The sequence below is a fragment of the Canis aureus genome, chromosome X, assembly GCF_053574225.1.
Source record: "Canis aureus isolate CA01 chromosome X, VMU_Caureus_v.1.0, whole genome shotgun sequence".
In the NCBI taxonomy this organism is placed as follows: Eukaryota; Metazoa; Chordata; class Mammalia; order Carnivora; family Canidae; genus Canis; species Canis aureus.
The window spans coordinates 98,401,343-98,417,646 of record NC_135649.1 but is presented as its reverse complement, the minus strand read 5'-3'; the positions used below and the strand labels follow the sequence as shown (position 1 = coordinate 98,417,646).

General features: G+C 44.8%; 1 protein-coding gene across 13 annotated transcripts in view; it reads right to left on the bottom strand.

Moving 5' to 3' along the window:
* Positions 1-6,849, bottom strand: part of TAB3 (TGF-beta activated kinase 1 (MAP3K7) binding protein 3) — an 89,131-nt gene extending 82,282 nt beyond the window's left edge. For 9 of the 13 annotated variants that reach the window (XM_077888831.1, XM_077888829.1, XM_077888835.1 and 6 more), the window contains exon 1: positions 6,240-6,466. The gene's annotated coding sequence lies outside the window, so the exon portion shown is untranslated. Of the gene's footprint in view, positions 1-5,851; positions 5,988-6,239 lie in introns of those variants that run through there. The other 4 variants (XM_077888832.1, XM_077888833.1, XM_077888842.1 and 1 more) reach the window with 3 other exon arrangements.
* Between the last annotated feature and the right edge of the window lie 9,455 nt (positions 6,850-16,304).

The following is a 16,304-nucleotide window of genomic DNA, read 5'->3' as shown; positions in this document are numbered from 1 at the left end:
CATATGTGACATTATTTCTATGGGAAAATCGTGGTGAATTCCAAAAAGAAAATCTTACAAATGGACCATTTAAAAATTGAGGCTCCCTCTACACAGAATTTGGCCTTATAGATGCCAAGATAATTAAGCAAATTTTAATAAAAGACACTGCAGTTACTCACATAATCCAGTTTTGCTCATATATCAAAGTGGCACAATTTCTTAACATAATAGGAATGGTGCTACTGAAAAAAATTAGCTTAATACTTTATGTATTTCCTGCACTACAGCAAATTTTTGTTTGTTTTTTTTTTAAGATTTTATTTATTTATTCATGATAGTCACAGAGAGAGAGAGGCAGAGACAAAGGCAGAGGGAGAAGCAGGCTCCATATAGGGAGCCTGACGTGGGATTCGATCCCGGGTCTCCAGGATTGTACCCTGGGCCAAAGGCAGGCGCCAAACCGCTGTGCCACCCAGGGATCCCTACAGCAAATTTTTGATGTATCCAGCAGTTATACTGCTCTCCCTGGCCCCCCATAAGCTTTGCATGAAAAATTACTACCGAATAAATAAATGCTTTTACTTAGTGTCTTTCATACACACATACATACACCCAGAACAGAAGGGGTGTCATCTCAGAATGTAGTAATAGCAGCAGTAACAATGATGATGACAACATAATAAGAAAAACTAACTCTTCCTGCGTATTTATCATTGCTAGTTATGTTCTAAATATATACTATACATCCTCTGGCTCATTTAATCCTCACAAAAATCCTGTGAGGTAAGTATTACACTACCCCAATTTCAAAAATGAGGAAACAGGTCAGTGATTAAGCAACTTGCCCACAATCACAGAGCTTGTGTCAAAAGTAAGATTTGAACATGTAAGCATTTTACCCCTACAAATGTTTTTAACCACTGCACTCTGGGTGTTATTAAATCAACCTGGCAAACTCTTAAGCAAAGGGTGCTTACTCCATTTTTAAAACAAGAGTGGCTTGGAGACAAAAGAAAAAAAGAAAGAGAGAAGAGAAGAGAAGAGAAGAGAAGAGAAGAGAAGAGAAGAGAAGAGAAGAGAAGAAAAAGAAAAAAAGAACCTATCTTGCCTTTTATTAGGAGTATGTCTCTTGACCAAGCTAAGACTGAACACACTTAGAACAAATCTAAAATGTATTTTGCTTGAAATCTCTCATTTAATTTGTGTGAACACTACAAACAGTGGTAAAAAGTCATGTAGCTTCAACAACAGACTAATAAAGCTTTATTTTAAAATCATCAAGGTAAAACAAACACATCGTCTCTGTTTACCACTAAGTAAACTAGGATAAAATAACTGCTAGAGTTCAAATACCCTTGAAAAGTTTCAAAACAGCAACAAGAAACAGTGGGAACACGATATTCTTTTTATGACAAAGCAAAACTCTGTTCTTTCCACAACACTGTAACAACTGCTTTAAGGACAAATATTAACTTGGGATGGACTGAACAACTACATTTCAAAACATGTGCCTAAATTCAAAAATTCTTCACTGACAATCTAAAAAGGCTATCAGTTTGTCTCCCAGAAGAGCCACCTGATCCACATAACATACCTAATTTTGGACAGCTGAAAGGTGTGCTCCATACCATCCCACTAAGTAATTAACAAAAAGCATGCAACCCCCAACAACTTCTGGAGCACACACTGATTTTTTTTAAATCATCTATTTGAATCTCAGAACTTGCCTTCCCAGCAAACAAAGGTCTATGTGGCAGGATTCCAAACGAGTCCACAAAAGCTAAAACACCCATAAGAGTACAGAAGTACAATAAAATGCTAAACCTGCATGGGCAATGTTTCTATGGGAAAACTCATTTAGCAATCAACTTAGAATAAAACCACCCCTGCCCCACTCAGCCCTTGAGTAGAATTATTCCCTCCCCTAGGACCATAGGCCTAGGCTTCCATGATGGAGGCAGAGCAGGAGAAAAGGCAGGAAAGACAGCAATTGGCACTGCATGAGGCTTCAGAGTTAGAAGGACAAAAGGCAGAGCTGCAGTGGGAGGAGATCCTGGGATAAGGAAGGCAAGACCTACTTGGGAGAGAAGGATGAAGAGCAGGATGGCACCTGAAAGGAGCAGGGGAAAGTGTGGGGGTCAGAGTGGACTGCAGAAGAGGACAAGGGAGCAGGACCTGCTCCTGGAGCAGATGGGCTTTTACAAACTTTCCTCCTGAATGCTTAGGAGAGGGGAGGAAAAAGAAACCACGGCAAGGATCTTGATGCTGCCTCTCTCACTCTGGCCACTCTCATTCTCCTTTTCAACAAAGAAAGGAGTGGGTTAAGAGGTCTGGTCTGGATCCTTCTTGATCTCCTAGAGCGCAGAGACTCAAGAGAAGGGGAATGGACTTCAGCGGAGTTTTGTTGCCCTCCTCACCAGCATCCACCCTGCCAAAGACTTCCGTGTCAATAGAACTAAGGAAAGTAAGGGCTCCAGGTACTTGCAGGAACAACTAGTAGTAGAAAGAGAGGGAGGAACCTAAGGAAATTTGAAGCAGGAAGTGGGATAGCAGAGGATCAGATAAATAAGTTAATAGAACTGCCAACGAATTAAACCATTACTGTTCTTAAATACTTAGGATTGATTCATTTTGACAGTTTCCAGTTATTTCAGCAGGTCCATTTCACTTTTAAACAAACGAGTACTTATGGCCATGGTAATATATTGAGGTTTATTATGTGGAAGATAGGAAAATATACATCTAAATACATGTGAGATAATTTCCTGGTGCCTTTTCTTTATACAGTGGCAATAGAAATCATTTCAGAAAGGCTTTTTTATTTATAGTGAGCACTCCTTTACATTATTGTCAATGTTTTCTTTTTTGTTTTGTTTTGTTGGTTTTTTTTTTTTTAGATTTTATTTATTTATTCATGAGAGAGACAGACAGAGAGGCAGAGACACAGGCAGAGGGAGAAGCAGGTTCCACGCAGGGAGCCCAACGTGGGACTCAATCCCGGGTCTCCAGGATCAGGCCCTGGGCTGAAGGCGGCGCTAAACCGCTGAGCCACCCGGGCTGCCCTTGTCAATGTTTTCACCCCAATAGCCCAAATATCATGAGTAATCACCTTCACAAATAAGGAAGGATATTTAACTCTTTCTTGGGGGTATAATGAAAAACTTGCTCATTCAAACCACACACATACACACACACAAATGCACCCAGAGGAGCACAGGACTTCTTTTACATACAGCCCCTAAAGCCCATGTTTACTAAGACGTGGCTACTTAACTGAGCCCCCCCCAAACAATTTACTTTTTTTTTTTAAAGACTTTATTTATTAATTCATGAGAGACACACAGAGAGAGAGAGCAGCAGATACATAGGCAAGAGGGAGAAGCAGGTTCCATGCAGGGAGCCTAACGTGGGACTGGATCCTGGGTCTCAAGGATCACATCCTGAGCTGAAAGCGGCGCTAAACCGCTGAGCCACCCGGGCTGCCCCCAACAATTTACTTCTTAATGGACGGCGCAGTAAATTGCAAATTCCATAATTATATTTCCAGAACTCTCAGCCAGGGATGATTCAACAGGTAAACCTAACCAAACGACCAGCTGGATGATGAGTGCCAGACACTTAGCACTTAGTTTTTCTTCCCTATTATTTTAGCTGCTACTCTTCCAGGTGAATGCTCTCCTGAACAGAGATAATGGCCAGGAGGCAAGCTCAGCAGCACATCAAAGATGCAAGAGCAGAGACCATTAGGGGACAAAAGTGACTATCAGCCACACACTGGCAAGACGTTCCTGCTGTTTCACTGACATATCCGATACTGCCTGGGAACCTGGAAGATCTTTCACTCCCTAGCCCCATAGAAGATTATGCTGGATCCCAGAATAGCTGCTGTATTTTCTGCAAACGACAAAGTGGATCCAAAACCTCTGTACTAAATTAAAGAGAAAAAAACAACGTCTGTTATCAAGTACTCCACTTGTTGGAGAAAGTAGGTGGGTGGGTGAGTAGGTGGGTGGGGGTGTGTGTGTATACCTCCAAGCTATGATAAAGCAAATTCAGATGCCTAGAAATAGCTGGTATATTATTTTAATAACATAATTTGAAAAACTATTCAGGACCAAAATAAACAAAATATTTGATCTTTGAATTATCCTGAGCATGCTGAAACTGGAGGCAAAGTTACTGAAAACATCTGAATTTCACATAGGTCACTATCAGCTACTAGGAATTCTTACTCATCAGCAGACTTCTGTTAAAATGTTACCTCTGGCTAGAAAATGAACACATCAGAAAAGAAGAAAGAAAAAAAGAAAAGAAAAGAAAAAAAAGAAAAGAGAAAAAAATCTTAAGATTATCTTCAACGAAGAACACTGAAATCTTTCAAAATTACCAACAGAATTGAAAGGTTTCTTTGTATAAAAAATTTCTTTTCGTGAAATTTTTTTATCAACACACACAATTATGCAAAGTATAGTAGAAAACGCACATATTGTAAAATCAGACACACATGAGTTTGGGTCCTAGCTCTGCAATTTTCCAGCTTAATCTCCTCAGAAAAATTACTTAAGAATCCTGGGGGTTAGTGCGGTTATCTGTACAGCAGAAATAAAATTACCTGCACAGGGTGGCTATGAGGATTAAATGCAAACGTACATAACCTAACAAACCCAGTGCCTGAACATGCTCAACATTAGCTCCCTTAGCTCAAACACAAATTGTACAGAATTTGGTAATGAAAAATCTAGATAATTGAAAAGACTCAAATCAACACATGGAAGAAAACTCAGTGACAGAACAAAGATTATGTTTTGACCAATGTAAAGATCAAAGTCATATATTTAATATTCATCTTCACTAAAGTCTTTCCTTTGATTAAGCCAGTTACAGGCAAACGGGGGGAGAGGGGGCTAAAACTGAAAAACTTCGTATGACACTGCTTTAAAAAATATATGTGGGGGCGCCTGAGTGGTTCAGTCGGTTAAGCATCTGCCTTCAGCCCAGGTCATGATCCCCGGGGTCCGAATCAAGCCCAGCATGGGGCTCCCTGCTCAAAGGAGAGCCGGCTTCTGCGGCTCCCTCTGCCTGCCGCTCCCCACCCCCACCTACCCGCTTGTGCTGTGTCAAATAAATAATCTTTAAGAAAAATATGTATGTGTATTTGTTTGCACTCTTGACACCCTCACAAAATTTACCGTGGGCGATGATGCCCTTTAAAACACTGAAAAACCAAACTCTCATCTCAAAAATCTTTTCTTGATCGAAATATTTCTTCTTACAAATGTTCTGATACATGACTGCAAAACATTTACAAAGCAAAGAAAAAAAATTCTTTCATTCTTCCAAAATGAAAAAGTGAGCAAAAGGAAGCTACGTTTGTTAAATTGTTCTTTTCCATTCATTCTTGTTCTTTTACAAACCAGAATACATCAGATAGCAAAATTACTGTCGGATTGACAAACGTCACTGAAGAACACATGGAATTGACAAGTCCTGTCTGGACCAAAGGTGACAAGTGTCCATAAACAATTTAAATAAATTACGTTACAGTAAGGACAAAAACGCTTTTCATCAACACTATGAGGTTTTGGCTTTGTATGCACCCTACTTTATAACGCATCTTGCCCCCATCCTATCCCCCCAAATCGTTTTTATGCACTTTAATGAGCTGGCACACAGGACTAAACTACACAACTCCAACTGGGAATAACTCTGTCGTTGGACCTCAGAGGGCTCCTTGGGTGATCTTTGTTCAAAGAAAGAAAATATTTTCGCCTTACTCCACACCTGCCACCAATTTACAAAACCCGTATAAAACAATTACTATTACTAGTAATCTTCCTCTACATCTCTCAACACCCTCAACAGACCCAACCTTGATGCTCATTAGTCCTCATCCCCAACGCCTTGCTGGGGGGCTTGAAGCCCGTCCACAGAGGTTCACTCTCCGCAATGTCCAGGGTGCGGCGAGAAAAGACATCATCCCCCGCGTTCGAGGGGCGAAGGCCAACCGAGGCCCCCGGCCACTCCCTCTCTCCTCCGCCTCCCGGGGCGTCTGGGGCGGGCGCGCCAGGCCCTGCGCAAACCTTCGGCAGCCCCGCAGTTCCCGGTGTCCACCGCAACCCCAGGCCGAGCCGAGCCCCCGGGACTCCCGCAGTTGCGTGCACGCCCACCGCCTGGACACTGGGTCACCAAGACGACTCCAGAGCCACCTCCGACGCCCAAGCTCGGGCAGGTGCCGGGCCCTCCTCGGGGACACTCACCCGGCAGCCGCTGCTCCCTGTGTGCCGCTGCCTCGCCTTCTCGCCCGCCGCCTGCTCCCGCGGGGGGGTCCGGGCTGGCGCCGCTTCCCCGCCCGACCCCCCTCGGGTGCGCCCTGCACGGGGCCCGGATCCGGTGAGAGGAGCCGGAGCCGGAGCCGGAGCCGGAGCCGCCGCCGCTACCGCCGCCGCTGCTGCCGCTGCCGCTGCCGCCGCTGCCGCCGCCGCCCCCTTTCCTTTCCTCCCTCCTCCCTCAGTGCGTCCCTCCCACCGAGGCCCGCCTCGTATTTCCTGGATCCGGTCTCGGCTAGAGCTCGGCAAGAGAACCGCCAGCTTCAGGACTCCTGTCGGGCGCCGTCGCTCGCCAGGCACAAAGATGGCGCCGCCGGGGACCGCCGAAGGCAATGTCGCGAGACTTCCCCACCCCACCCTCTAGAAACTAGGGGGCGGGGGCCCAGAGGAAAAGTGGTCAATTAGGGCAGCCTGAGCTGGCCTGGGAGAAAACGCTCCCCCAAAGCGAAAATGGGTGGTACCAGTTACCGCGGAAGTTACTGCGCCTGCGCGGAGGCTGGGCTTGACGCATGCCTAGAACAGCTCCTGAAGTAAGACCCAGTTCTCCGTGTTTTACCCGTTTCCTTCTAGAGTCGCGGGGCGGAGACGGAGTGGGCGGAGAAACCAGAACTGAAACCCGGGAAAGGGTTGGGCAGGGCTGCTTGAGAAGAAGGGGCGTCCCCCAAGGCTGGGTCATCCCACTGGAGCCCGAACGGCCAATTTGGCGTCCCTGGGAGTCCGCTAACCCTTTCCTTCTCCCGGCTCTCCCGGTCCCCGAGCGTTCTTTGCAAAGTCTCAGCTGCCCTTTCATCCCATTGTCGATTCGCGTTTTTTATTGAGAGCTCGCCGGGCGCTCGGAGCCGGGCTTGCTGCTGGAAGCCACAGCCCTCCTGTTTCTCACATCACCATCTAACTTTCTCTTTCGTTTTGGCGCTATGTGAGCCTCCCAGATCGCATAGTATTAACTGCTTCCGTTCCTGTTTGATTTTTCCTCGCCGGAAAAATAAAATGAATTCATTCATTCATTCACATGTGTGTTGTTCAGAGTTTCCTGTGTACCAGGTGCTGAAGAAAGGGACATGTGCTCTGACCTCAAGTAATTTTTAGCCTGGGATGGCGATGGATGAGAAAAAAAGCAACGATGACAGTTCAGCACAGTAAATTCTACAACAAAAATGAGAGAGGAGGAACGGGTACTGAGAGCAGCTATCTTGAAATATGTCAAAGAGAAAATTCTTTTTTTTTTTTTTTTTTTTTTTAAAGAGAAAATTCTTGAGGGTAGTCTTCACAGGCATAGGATTTAGTTCATTGAATCAGTCGGGAATGTCGGGAAACAAACCACCTGATTATTCTAACAGAATTTAGTATAAAGAAGTGATAATTAGATAACCGAAAATGCAAGAAGACAACTCAATATGGGGCAGACGTAGCGACTGTGCTATACTGGCATAGTAGCTACTATGCCCAGAGCTAGGGGGACCAAGGGAAGAGGTTGGGATTATTAAAATTTATTTTTTTATTTCTTTGTTTAAGGTTTTATTTGTTCATCAGAGACACAGAGAAAGAGGCAGAGACATAGGCAGGGGGAGAAGCAGGCTCCCCTCGGGGAGCCCGATGTGGGACTCGATCCCAGGACCTCAGGATCATGACCTGAGCCAAAGGCAGCGGCTCAACCGCTGAGCCACCCAGGTGTCCCTGAATTATTAAAATTTAGATACTCGGGATCCCTGGGTGGCTCAGGGGTTGAGCGCCTGCCTATGGCCCAGGGTGTGATTCTGGAGTCCTGGGACTGAGTCCCACGTCGGGCTCCCTGCAGGGAGCCTGCTTCTCCCTCTGCCTGTGTCTCTGCCTCTCTCTCTCTCTCTCTCTCTCTCTCTCTCTCATGAATAAATAAATAAAATATTTTTAAAAAATTAGATACTCTAGAGGAGCTGTATGGAGCTGAAACTCAGACCTGTGAGGAGGGAACAGCCCCTACGGCTGCTGGTGTCTCTGATGGATCAGGGCTCAAGATGCTGTGTTTGCAAATTTGGAAAAAACTGCAACCTGGATCCAACTGCTGCTATGGGAAGGAACTTTTGCACTGTCCTGAGAGCTGCACTCTCCCTCTGACCTAGGAATGAAAAAGAGACAGTACAGTGGAGCTGAATTTGACCAGAGCAGCTCCGGTGTTGAGAGCCACTCATTTTAGAAACTGGATGTGATCAGAAAGGGGTCCATTCACACCTGTCACCCACCCCACATAGCTGGCACAGTCGTGTTAAAGCACCGGTAAATAACCTGTTTTGTTGGGCCGCCTGGTGTCTCAGCGGTTGAGCATCTGCCTTCAGCTCAGGGCGTCATCCTGAGGTCCTGGAATCGAGTCCCGCATGGGGCTCCTGCTTCTCCCTCTACTTATGTCTCTGCCTCTCTGTGTGTCTTTCATGAATAAATAAAATCTTTTTAGGGCAGCCCTGGTGGCGCAGCGGTTTGGCGCCGCCTGCAGCCCGGGGTGTGATCCTGGAGACCCAGGATCGAGTCCCACATCGGGCTTCCTGCATGGAGCCTGCTTCTCCCTCTGCCTGTGTCTCTGCCTCTCTCACGCTCTCTCTGAATGAATAAATAAATAAATCTTTAAAAAAAATAAAAATAAAAATAAAATCTTTTTAAAAAATAAAAATAAAAAAATAAAATAAAATAAAAAAATAAAAATAAAAAACCTGTTTTGAATTGAGAGTTCCATACCAAACAGAGCTGGCCAGCCCACTCCCAAACCCATGAGTGAGAAATAAATGTGCCTTGTAGTATGCCCCTGAGATTTTGCTTATTACGAGGCAAAAGTGGACTAATAAGAGCAGCTCTGTTCCACAGAGTGAGCTGTAGTTTGTCTCTTTCTGTGCTCCACAATCCCTAGAGTGCTGTCCCCGAATGGCTCAGTACCACATCACATTCCAGTCATTGGAAAGGGGAAAGATCTACCCATTTCCTTTAGGGTACAACCCAGAAGTTGTTAACATCATTTATGTTCACAACATGTTGGCTAGAACATATTCGCATTAATCTATTTTACTTATGAGAGAGACTGAGAAATGTGTTCTTATTCTCTGAAGTCTTGTACCTAGCTAAAAATTCCATGACTTTAGGGATCCCTGGGTGGCTCAGTGGTTTAGCACCTGCCTTTGACCCAGGGCATGATCCTGGAGTCCCGGGATCGAGTTACGGGATCAAGTCCCTCATCGGGCTCCCTCCATGAAGCCAGCTTCTCCCTCTGCTCTGCCTCTCTGTGTCTCTCACGAATAAATAAATAAAATATTTTAAAAAAAGATTGGGGGACAGGGAGGAGCCAGCAGCCAGATAAAATAATCAAAACTCAGAACTTGGTTTAAAGTTATTTCTGGTCCTCTCTCTCAGTTGGGTTCTGCCACCAGTGAAGGGCTTAAAGTCAAAGTGAGTATAATCCTCTTTCTGTTCCTTAGGCTTCTCCGTCCCCATTTTTCTAACCACAGTTTCTTCTCCTCCAAGGATAAAGAGGGTGGGAATGGAGGTAGATGATGTCCTGCTTTACAGGTTACAGTCAAAAGATGGTTTTGTCCTCTCTGGACACAGCAGATGCCTAAAATGGGCTCTTTCTCTCTTGGTTGCTTTTGGAGGTTCTTCTTAGGCTTCCACTGGGAAGATCTGATAGCATATCCTAGGACACATATGCTGCTTCCTCTGTTGGGCCTCTCTCTCCTCAACCCCTGGACTCTTATTGTCTGATGTTGCTGAGAGTCCTCTCTTGGTTGTCCATGCCTTCTGTGTGACTGGCATCCAAAAGCTTGCTCTCTTATGAGGTGTGATTCTTCAACACCCTCCTCATGCCGTAGTTTTTTGATATAGACCACCTTGTGGAATACCCACTGCTTCTTACTGCCAGGCTCCTCTTAACCATTAGCAGGGCCTTTGGGCAGGGCACAAGCAAGAGGCTCAAGCTTTTTTGCTTTCTGTGACCATCACTCGATCCATAGGAAACAGATATACCGTTGCCATGCTGAGTAACAGTTATGCTGCCCTGTCATCACTGCTCCGGCAAGATTCCTGTCTTCAGAATTCTTCTGGCAAAAGGCAGGCAGCAATGTCTGTGCTGCTTCTGCTCTCGAAACTCCAAAAATATGTGGCCAGCCCTCCCTAAAATTCTCTGGGTCTCCCCTAAAATTCTCAGATAGCTACAGTTCAGTCAAGCAGCAGGAGTGTAATACATCCTTAAGACACTCCTAACTCAGCTCAGCTCTCAGAGGTCCCCTCACTTTGGCTTTGCCTTCTCCAGTGGAAGAGAAAATCTACGGTAATCTCTGAGAGATAATAACTAATCAAAATCTCCCTTCTTCTCTTCTCTTATTTCAGCTGGAAGAAATGTTTGGGTTATAGTTCTAGATCCTGTTTTTACTGCATCTTGGTGAGCCTTTAGGGAAGGGCCAAAGCTGTCACTGAAATGTGATAGAACTGAGCATGTATTTTCTCCAGCTGCATTCGATCCATCTATGTACCACTTCAGATATTTTTGGCCTCATTTGTATCAATAATCTATTGCCACAAAACAAACCATTCCAAAACATGATAGTCTAGACTAATAACCATTTTATTTGCTTATTTTACAGTAAGCCAGCAATTTAAGGATTTTTTGTTGTTGTTGTTTGGTAATCTCTACACCCATTGTGGGGTTTGAATTTATAGGAGTTGCATGCTCCACCGACTGAGTCAGCCAGGCACCCCAGTAGGTCAGTAATTTAGATTGGTCTCTGCTGGACTGCTGTTCTTCTGATATCACCCAGGGTAACGCATAGTGACAAGAATAGTGGCTCTTCATGGGACTAACAAGGGCCCCCTCAGGACACCTGTGTGGCTCAGTGGTTAAGTGTCTGCCTTTGGCTCAGGGCATTGATCCCAGAGTCCCAGGATCAAGTCCCATATCGGCCTCCCTGCAGGGAGCCTCCTTCTCCCTCTGCCTATGTCTCTGCCTCTCTGTCTCTGTCTCTCATGAATAAATAAAAATCTTTAAAAACAAAACAAACAAAAAAAAAACAAGGGCCCCTCTCACCAAGTCACCCCAGCTCCACAGGGTACATCTAAGAGCTAAAAAGGTATACTCGGGCAGCCCCGGTGGCTCAGCGGTTTGGTGCCGCCTTCAGCCCGGGCGTGATCCTGGAGACGCAGAATCGAGTCCCATGTCGGGCTCCCTACATGGAGCCTGCTTCTCCCTCTGCCTGTGTCTCTGCTTCTTTCTCTCTGTGTGTGTATGTCTCATGAATAAATAAATAAATCTTTAAAAAAAAGAAGTGTACTCACTTTGGCAGCACATATACCAAGTGCTAAAAAGTTAGCTGGGCCTTTAATGGGGCCACTTCATTAAGCTGGCTGCTTCTGAATGATGAAGCATATAATGAGACCCTTGGTTCTAATGGTCATGTGCAGCTCCTTTGCAGTAACACAATCGTTGATTTTAGCCAACACTGTATGGGATACCTTGTCAATGGGTGACCATTTTGTAAATTCTTGAATGGTAGTCCTGCTGGGGGAACTGTAGATAGGAAAGGCAAACTCATAACTAAAGTATGAATCAGTCCTGGAAAGAATGAATTGCTGCCCCACAGTCACACACACCCCATGTGGAAGAGATCCAAAGTAATCATTTTGCCCAAGTGGCTGGCTGGTCTCCTTGAGAAATGGTGCCATACTGTGGCTCAGTGTTAGTTTCTGCAGGTGGTGGGTTGGGTCAGTAGTCACTAATTGAGCCTTCTAGAGAGGGAACTCTTGTTGGACCTGAAGGGTGAGCCTGGCTTCCATTGGCAGGAACCCTTCTTATGGAGCAAGCCCGTGATGAACCTTACTGGTGATGGACTACTTGGCCTGCTTGGTACCAGGCAATTTTGGATTTGGTCTCTAAAATATAAGTATTTTCTAGGATCTTAAAGCTGATGGGATGTTATGGTCCTCTTGTGAGAGGAGGAGGTCCCACGGGAGACTAAGCTGGAGTACAACCCATCTGTCTGGGAGAAAGGCAGATCTCTGGTTCTAGTTAGCTTTTGACCTGCAAACCAGCATAATTTCTCAGAATGACTTTCAGACTCTTTGTACTAAAATACCCTCTTTAAATTATGTTAATGTTCTATGTAGACCCCCTGATTGATTTTTTACCTTGTGATTTGGTGATTCTCAGTGGGAAAGAGTTCCTCATAACCTAAACTGTACCCTACATTCTACCTCCTGTTTTGCTTCCCTCCTAGCCTTCATGTAACACTTGTCTCTGTGCTGGCCAGTACTTTAAATAACAAGAGTGTCAAAGTGCTTTCTGAGCTTGCTGGAAAAAGTAAAGGCAGCCGAATCTAATTGTCCTGAAAATAACCACAAGGGACAATAAGATTTAGCCCTCTTATACCAAGACATTTAAAAAAGAAAAATAAAATTATGAATTAAGTGCAAAGGTCCAAGAAGGTAAAGACACCAGTTGCCCAGCACCAGCACCCTTTCACCCCTGGTTCCAGGGCAGGACACACTCACTGTCTCATGTTTCAGCATTCTCTGACTTGGGAGTTGTGATCTGGTGATGGATAATGGGCTAGTGCCCTTTCTGGAACATGACTCATCTATACTCACCAGCACTCTTTTTAGAACAAGCCAGAGAAATAAGATTGGTCTCAGGCCATCACCTGAACTGGATAGATATAGTACACCAATGACAGCAAGTCCAGCTGGTGACCAGGATCAACCCTTTCACATCCTTCCTCTCCTTGCTAGTCCTCATTCCTTTTTTTTTTTTTTAAAGATTTTATTTATTTATTCACGAGAGACACACAGAGAGAGATAGAGGCAGAGACACAGGCAGAGGGAGAAGCAGGCCCCATGCAGGGAGCCTTACGTGGGACTCGATCCTGGGTCTCCAGGATCACACCCCCGGCTGAAGGCGGTGCTAAACCGCTGAGCCACCAGGGCTGCCCTAGTCCTCATTCCTAACCACCAATGCCCCCATCTAGTCTCTCTGCTAGTTCATCTCTACCAAGGTTTTCATCCCAGGAATAGAAACCTCTCTCTTTAAATACAACTTAATCAAAATTGGTTCAATGTATTTTTCTTGTTAAAAGTGAAAAGTTGGGGATCCCTGGGTGGCTCAGCGGTTTAGCTCCTGCCTTCGGCCCAGGGCGTGATCCTGGAGTCCCGGGATCGAGTTCCACGTCGGACTCCTTGCATGGAGCCCACTTCTCCCTCTGCCTGTGTCTCTACCTCTCTCTCTCTCTCTCTCTCTCTCTCTCTCTGTGCCTCTATGAATAAATAAATAAAATCTTAAAAAACATTATTTAATTATTTTTTTCAAAAAAAGTAAATTTCAAATACAAAACATGTTCAGTATCTACTCCTAAACAAATTCACAACAACCCTCCTTATATCTTTCTTTAATGCTAGATAAGCTTAACAGTGCTCTGAGGGAATCCTAATGCACAGGCTGCCAGTTGCCCACCTTCCTCAACCCTCAAGTTGAGAGACTTGCAAATAGATTTCTTTTTAAAATCTCTTCTTGGGCAGCCCCAGTGGCTCAACGGTTTAGTTTAGCGCCGCCTTCAGCCCAGGGCTTGATCCTGGAGTCCGGGGATCGGGTCCCACATCAGGCTCCCTGCCTGGAGCCTGCTTCTCCCTCTGCCTGTGTCTCTGCCTCTCTCTCTCTCTCTCTCATGAATAAATAAATAAAATCTTAAAAAAAAATAAAATCTCTTCTTTAGAGATGCCTTGGCTGGCTCAGTCATCAGAGCATGCAACTCTTGATCTCAGGGATTGTGAGCTCGAGCTCTGTGTTGGTCATAGAGATTACTAAAAAAATAGTATTTTATAATAAGTGAGTAGGGGGCAGCCCAGGTGGCTCAGCGGTTTAGCGCCGCCTTCAGCCCAGGGCGTGATCCTGGGGACCCGGGATTGACTCCCATGTCGGGCTCCCTGCATGGAGCCTGCTTCTCCCTCTGCCTGTGTCTCTGCCTGTCTCTCTCTGTGTTTCTCATGAATAAATAAATAAAATCTTTAAAAATAAAATAAAATAAAATAAGTGAGTAAATAAATAAAAATCTCTTCTCTAATGAGCCAGTAAGGTAGATTTACACACATACAGTGGGTAGGTAACAGTGCTTGGGGAGAACAGGAGAGGTAAACACCACGTTTGCTAGGCAGGTAGAAGAGAATGAATGGGTAGGTAAATTAGGAAAAGTTCTTGTGGAGTGACCTCACTAATATTACAGCAATGGGGACACCTGGGTGGCTCAGGGGTTGGGTGTCTGCCTTTGGCTCAGGGCGTGATCCTGGAGTCCTGGGATCGAGTCCCACATCGAGCTCCCTACATGGAGCCTACTTCTCCTCCCTCTGCCTGTGTCTCTGCCTCTCTCTCTGTGTCTCTTGTGAATAAATAAATAAAATATTTTTTTAAAATAGAATCTTGGGATCCCTGGGTGGCGCAGCGGTTTGGCGCCTGCCTTTGGCCCAGGGCGCGATCCTGGAGACCCGGGATCGAATCCCACGTCAGGCTCCCAGTGCATGGAGCCTGCTTCTCTCTCTGCCTGTGTCTCTGCCTCTCTCTCTGTGTGTGTGACTATCATAAATAAATTTTTAAAAATTTATTTATTTATTTTTATTTATGATAGTCTGTGTGTGTGACTATCATAAATAAATTTTTAAAAATTTATTTATTTATTTTTATTTATGATAGTCTGTGTGTGTGACTATCATAAATAAATTTTTAAAAATTTATTTATTTATTTTTATTTATGATAGTCACACAGAGAGAGAGAGAGGCAGAGACACAGGCAGAGGGAGAAGCAGGCTCCATGCAGGGAGCCCGACGTGGGATTCGATCCCGGGTCTCCAGGATCGCGCCCTGGGCCAAAGGCAGGCGCCAAACCGCTGCGCCACCCAGGGATCCCCCAAAAAAAATTAAAAAAAAAATAAATAAAATAGAATCTTAAAAAAAAAAAAAGATTACAGCAATGGTAGAGAGCATTTGTAGTGGATGCTCTGGTAATCCACTGAGATTCCCTGTTCAGACCAATGCACCTATCTCCTAGTTACTGGAGCTATTGATTCCTGACAGTGGACATCTATGTATCTCACTAGGAATTGCCTTTGCTTAAGGGATCTGCCTCAAAAAGGTTATGCACTTGCCTAGTGGGTGATACACAGCCAATGACTGGCTGATGTGGAAATACAAAGACTCAACATCCTTTTATTAATTTGGAATACTCTGAAGGACCATTCCAGCTTCAGATCTCCAGATGAGATAGGCTGAAGTCTTGGTTGCATTGTCATCATGGATCATTGTTTCCCTCTGTCCCATTTTGTTTTTCTTCCTTACTGGTGTGTTTCCCAAGAGAATTTCTCAATGAACCTCCTGCACTCACTTATTTGTCTCAAAATCTCTTTCAAAAGACAAGCCAACCTAAGTCCTCTATATAGTAAACCTATGTGTATTTGACTGACTTGTTTTTATAGTATCTAACCCTTCTAATAATTGTCCCAGATTTCCCTTGGTGATGGATAAAGGAGACTACTCCCCTTTTTTTAGTTTATGTGCCTCTAATGAAATTCCTCCACTTCCAGTTCCAAAGGTGATCAATATTATTTAGTCTGGCTAATCAAAGCCTCATAATCCCTAGGCCACAGTACTTGGTTCAGGAGTGAGCAAGTGACTTATGCAGAGCAACTCAGATGCAATAAGACTTTTGAAAGACATCCAGGGAAGACATTCTCATTTTTTTCTAGAGGATGGAAGATCTGGAGTTATAGTAGCCATTTCATGACTACAGAGGGAACTTCTGTCTAAAGAATGGTAACAACCCAAAGGAAGTGAATTGAGAGATGAAGAGAGAAAAAAAGGAAGAAGGTCTGAGGATATCATTTGAACTCCTGTTCATACAATACTTAAAGCCAGCCCAGGGGCACCAGGGTGGCTCACTCTGAGGAGTGTCTGACTCTTGATTTGGCTCAGGTCATGATTCTAGGGTTGTGGCATTGGGCTCTGTGCTCAGC